Source organism: Phodopus roborovskii, unplaced genomic scaffold (assembly GCF_943737965.1).
Source record: "Phodopus roborovskii unplaced genomic scaffold, PHOROB, whole genome shotgun sequence".
In the NCBI taxonomy this organism is placed as follows: domain Eukaryota; kingdom Metazoa; phylum Chordata; class Mammalia; order Rodentia; family Cricetidae; genus Phodopus; species Phodopus roborovskii.
Genome location: NW_026126516.1, coordinates 5,579,170 through 5,585,107, shown reverse-complemented (window position 1 = coordinate 5,585,107; position 5,938 = coordinate 5,579,170).

Here is a 5,938-nt window from a genome sequence, read left to right as displayed (position 1 = left end):
TAAATCTACCAGATAGCACATGGATAATTTGGCTTTGGCCTCTCCCTGAACCTCAAAGTTCTCATTTGAACCAGAAGGCCCAAATAAGGTAAAACAGTCCTACACAAACACCCCAAAACTACAGGTAAGTACCATAAGTCTCTGAGCCTTGGTTTCCTACTGACAAACAGTTACCAGGCATTGAGGCCAGAGAGTTGTAAATGCTCATGAGACAGTGTCAGCAGATGGTCAGTGCCCACGACAAGTAGCTGCACATGGTCGGTGCCCATGACAGGGTACCCACAGATGGCCAGTGTCCAAGGCATGTACCTGCAGATGGCCAGTGCCCTCCCAGGTACCCACAAATGATCCGTGCCTGAGATAGGTACCGGTGGGACTTCCCAGGCTCTACTTTACTCAAAAGCTCGTGCACATAGTAAGTGCGAACTATCTGGGGGACGGGAAATCTATGAACAGGGGCTGCATGAACGGTAAGAGAAACAGCACGGATCAAAGAAAAAGTCAACGTTGTCTCCTCCCAAGGCAAATAAAGCTTGTGCTTAAACGGCAGCCAAGACAGGTGCCATGTAGCTCAGAGGAAGAGCACCAGCTGCAGCCGGCAGCTGTGTGATGAGCATAATTTTTTAATGCCTTTTACATATATAGAAACAGCTTAGTCAGGCTCCCCACTACACCCAAGGCTGCACTGATAATCAGCACTCAGTGAGTCACTCACTCGAGACTCCCGACACCCGCATGACAGCACACAAGCAGAGGCCACTCTTCTCCTCTTCTGGACTTCTGGGGACACCAGAGAGATGCCACACTGATCTGCCCTGTGGCTGAGAGTCTCCCCTGGGATCCTGACCCTTGATTAGGAGGCTGCTGTAAAAGACTGGTCCTAACCTTTGGCTAAGATGTCACACAGGCGTGCAGCCTTGGAGAGACGGGCTTAGGACTGGAGTTATCATGGCATAATAAAATATAACTTATGTTATACCAACTACCAGTGTCTACCTTCTTGCTCTTGACAAGCTGGGGTGACAGGCAAGGTCTCCCAGAAACAATGACTGTGGGTGGGATTAGCACCGAATACGAAGAGGGTCGGAGCCTGAGGGGAGCATGTTGTGTGTTAGCGGTCCGTCCTTCCTCCTTCCACTGAGTTAGAGGTGGCTATTTCCCTTTCCTGATGCTGACCTTTGACATTCCTAATGACCCACAGGTCCCTCTGAGGCTCCCAGAGATGCCTAAGTGTGTTCAGTGTCAAACTGCTCTTCTGTAGAAGATCTGCCCCCTCAGAAAGCATCCCAAAGGTATTCAGAGATGCAGAAATATGAGAAAAATCAGTGTTGCACTGGAGGGGCTAGAGTGAATATCTACCAAACATCTGGAGAGAAAAGACTGTAGGAGTAATAGTAATAGAAGAGAAACAAAGGCCCAACAGAGAACAGCAAGCAGATTCCAGTAAAATGTAAATCTTCTACACTGGGGTGAGGTGGGCAGCGGCAAAGAGTTAGGAAAACACTTACAGTTAGACACTGTGGGACACACCTCCAGTGTACAGAAGGCTCGGGCAGGAGAATTGCTGGAGTCCAGAAATGTCTTAATCACTGCTTTACTGCTAAAAAGAGACACCATGACCACCACGACTCTTATAAGAGAAAGCATTCGATGGGAGCTTGCTTACAGTTTCAGAGGCTTTATTGCATCCTTATTAAAGCGGGAAGGGTAGCGGCATGCAGGCAGGCACGGAGAAGTAGCTCAGAGTTCTACATCCTGACCCATAGACAGCAGGAAGAAGGAGAGTCCTGGGCCTGGCATGAGCTTTTGAAACCTCAAAGCCTACTCACCCAGTGCACACTTCCTCCCTTAAGGCCATCCCTCCTAATCCTTTTAATCTTTCCCAATAGTTCTACTCCCTGGTGTCTAAATGTTCAAACAGATGAGCTTATGGGGGCCACTCCTATTCAACCCACCACAAGGAGTTCAAGGCCACCCCGGTAATGTAGTGAGACCTCATCAGAGAAACAAAACCCTTGGACAAAGAAGTATTACCTTCACTCTCTAAATAATTCATGTAGAACTGTGCAGAAGATGTTCAGCTAGTAAACTGACTCCAATGCAAGAATGAGGACCTGAGTTTGATTTCCCAGCACCCACATAAAAAAATCTAGGCATGGGGTGTTTGTGATCGCAGTACTGGGGAGGCCAAGACAAGCAGATCCTTGTGCCTCGGTGGCCGACCAATCCAGCTGAATCAGTGACCTCTATGTTCAGAGAGAGACCTCATCTCAAAATACATGGTGCAGAGCCTCTGAGGAAGGACACTCCAGGACGACCTATGGCCCCCACAGGAGAATGCACACAGGCACCGCACACATGTGCACCACCAGGCAGTGAATTCACACAGGTTAAATATAATAATAATAATACATTGAGCTTTTAGAGCTAGATGCATAAAAGACACAATTTCTAAAAAGAAAAGGTCTGATTGGGGAGACATGTGGGAAAATGCACCCCCTTTGTAAATAGTGAGCTAGAATAGACGTACCACATCAGGCCGGTCCCTGGGCTGGCAGGTATGGAGCCCTGTTGCTGACATGTTGGAGGGGACACTGTATTTACTTAGAGACCCAGGACAAGCACATTCTATAGTGAGGGTTTTCAATGGCCAGTGAGCAACCGGCCTAACCAACGGTTCCTCTGCAGTTCAGAGGGTGTATGTTAAGAAGGAAGCAGGGTCTATGCTGGGGTAGAAGTGAGTGTTCTGAGATGGCCTCTTCATTACTTCAAGGGAAAGGACAGAATGAAAGTCCTAAGACAGTCTCTTACGTCTCTGAAGGGAAATGTACAAATGCTGCTTAGCTGCTCTGTGGGCAGATGCTGTGACCCCTGAATTCTTTTGCACATTCCACAGTCATTCACTGAGTTTCCACAACATGCAAGGTGTGACACGGGCTCTGTTGATGCAGGAAAGTGGGCACGATGTCAGTCTTGTGTTGGTATTCAAATGTTCTACAGAGAGCTGGCAGGGAGATGGTTTAGCAGGCAACACATTCATGAAGACATGAGTTCAGATCCCTAGAATGCCTGGAAGAGCCTGGCAGGGTGGTGTGTGTCTGGGTTCCCACACTGAGGAAGCGGGAAAGCAGGAGGATCCTAGGATGCTTGCTGGCCAACCAGTCTAATGGAAACCAGAGTTCCAGGTTCAGTGAGAGACTCTGACTCAAAAAAAAAAACAAAAAAACTAATGTCAAGAGCAGTAAAGGACACTCAGTGTCCATCTCTGAGCTTTGTGTGAACATGCACGGGAGAGCATACATACATACATCACACACAGACACCACATTAAAAGGAAATGTTCTATGAAGAATGTACAGCTTTTGCCGGGGATCCTGGAAAAGGCAGAAACATTGGTCTTGCAGAGCCAGTGGTAAGTGCAGCTAAGTCTCTCTGCACTTTGGGATAAACATACTCCTTGGGGATATGCACTAATAAGAAGGCATTTAGCCTGCAGCCCTGGGAGCCCAGAGGCCTGGATTCTTGGCTTGACTTGTCCTCCCTGCCTGTGGTCTAGCCGTCCGGCAGTCCACAGGGGTAAGTGGTGGTTCAGGTGCACCGCACACGTGAATGCCTTCAGAAGCTGTGACATGATGGACAATGGAAAGGTGTCTGTCGCCAGGGGTGCCAGGACTCCTCTCAAAACTTCCCTGTCACCTAACACTCCAGAACCTGCTGGATCCTTTGGGGCCTCAGTTTGGATGCAAGGGCTGGGCACAGCCTCATGCTTAGAAGGGGACTGTGCCCTAAGACCACGATTCCATATTTCCTTCAGCAGTTACGGAATTCTGATTTTGTCTGATTCATATACTGCTTAATTTTTTTTAACCCTGGAACAGATGGCCATCTCCATTCAATCATGATCCACATGCTCTGGATGGAAGCAGCTGGTCTGGAGGAGTAGATGGCAATTCATTTCCCACATGTCAAAACAAGCCACGAGAAAAGGAATTCACATGGAGGTAATGTGGTTTGTTCCATTTAGTTTGTATCTGTAAAGTTGAGGATGTGTTATTCGCTCTTTTAGTTTTTCCTTGGGCCCTTAGTAGGACTGCTCTGATTCTCACAAACCTCAAGCAGCTGAAGAGGAGGGAAAAGTGTCCACTCCTGAGGAGCTGAAGGAGTGACCACTGGTGAGCAGCAGGCCAGTTTCCCAAGGCTGGGAAGCAGCTAGAAAGCTGGATTGTGGAGCTACACTGATGGTACTGTACTATGAAGCATATTCGTTATTCTTAGAGATTGTTCTCGCCACTTTTTATTATTTGTGTGTATGTGTAGGTGTTTGTGTGTGTATTTGTATGTATGGGTACATATAGAGACCAGAGTTTCTCTCTCTCTCTGTGTGTGTGTGTGTGTGTGTGTGTGTGTGTCTGTCTCTCCCTTTCTCCCCCACTCCAAGTGTGTGTGTATGTATGTGTGCGCCTGTGCGCGTGCATGCACGCACGTATGTTTGGCCAGGGTCTCTCCCTGAACCTAGAGCTTCCAATTTGGTTAGACTCACTAGTCAGCAATCCCTGGCGCCCCTGTCCCCACCCCACCCCACCCCAGCATCACAGGAACACTCTACTACACACACCTGCCTTTTGCATGAGTCCTGGGGATCTGAACTCAGACTCTCACACTTACACTGCAGCCACTTTGCCCACTGAGCAATCGCTCTGGCCTTTCATCTGTACTTTGCATTGTTTTGTATTGCTTTACAGATGACAGGGAAGGCCACTTGTCCAACATCACCAACTGGTTCTGACACAGGCCTGCCTGCCTGCCTCACTACCCAAACCCCATATCTCATCCATCCATCAGTGTCTGCATCGCGTGGGCACCAGTGAAGGGACACAAAGGCCACTTTCAGGTCCCAGCTTGGGGACTCAGGCTCAACCTCAGTGACTGGTGCACTCCTGGGCTTAAGGGGCCTATAACTCTAGGTACCCAGCAGATCTTCCCCTCTCCTGTTTCTATAGCAACACCGTGTCTTTGTTCAGTTCCTTGTTTCAGGACACAAGAGCCTGGAGGGGCTGAGGGGGTGCCCTCGAACCCTCACATCACCAGCTTTCTCCTTCCCTAGGCCTGGATTCAGCATGCACGCAGGAGCCTGCCAGCACTCTGCATTCCGAGCGCGCTATGTGACATCGCTTTTTTCATGACCCTCATCACCCCTCAGTGCGATCCTGGGCCACTCCATCTTCACACCACAGTCTCTCTGCATGCAAAGTGGATGTGATAGTGAGATAACACACATCAAGTGTCCCACGTAATGCCTGACATTTACAAAGTGGTTATTAATGACATCAGTCGCCATTAGTCTGGGACAAGCATCCTTGTCAGCTCTGGTGTCTCACCACCTGGAGTTGCACGGCATAATGTCATAAACAGTCAACAAGAGGCATGCGTGGCAGCCACTTCACACACGACAGTTTGTCGCATTTCTGAGCAGCCTGCACTTGCAGGGGAAAGGCCCGAATTACAGCTGCAGGAGAACTGAAGGTTCTGCCTCTTAAATGGTAAGAGCTCGTTAGGGACTTGTGACACCTAGACCGCTCCATGGCACAGGAGCGGCACTGTCCCCTGACACACTGTCCCCTGCAGCAGAATGCTATTGTCCACTCCTCTAGTCCTTCCTGGGATGCACCTGTGCCTGGATTGCAGGGACATGTGCTCACTGGATCTGAGACCATCCCCCCAGAGGGTGGCCTGGTGGCATGATAATCCTGTCAGGCTCTCAGATTCCTTTGTAAGCCTCTCCCAGGGGTTTCTCGATGGCCTTTCCTGCCTCATTTACTGTGTAATATCCCCAGCCTTGGCATCACCATAGTAATGACTTTGTAAATAGCAACAATAGCCAGAGCTCTAAGAGCTGCTGGAACCCAGCCAGCTGCTTCCCTGACATCCTTCCCCTGTG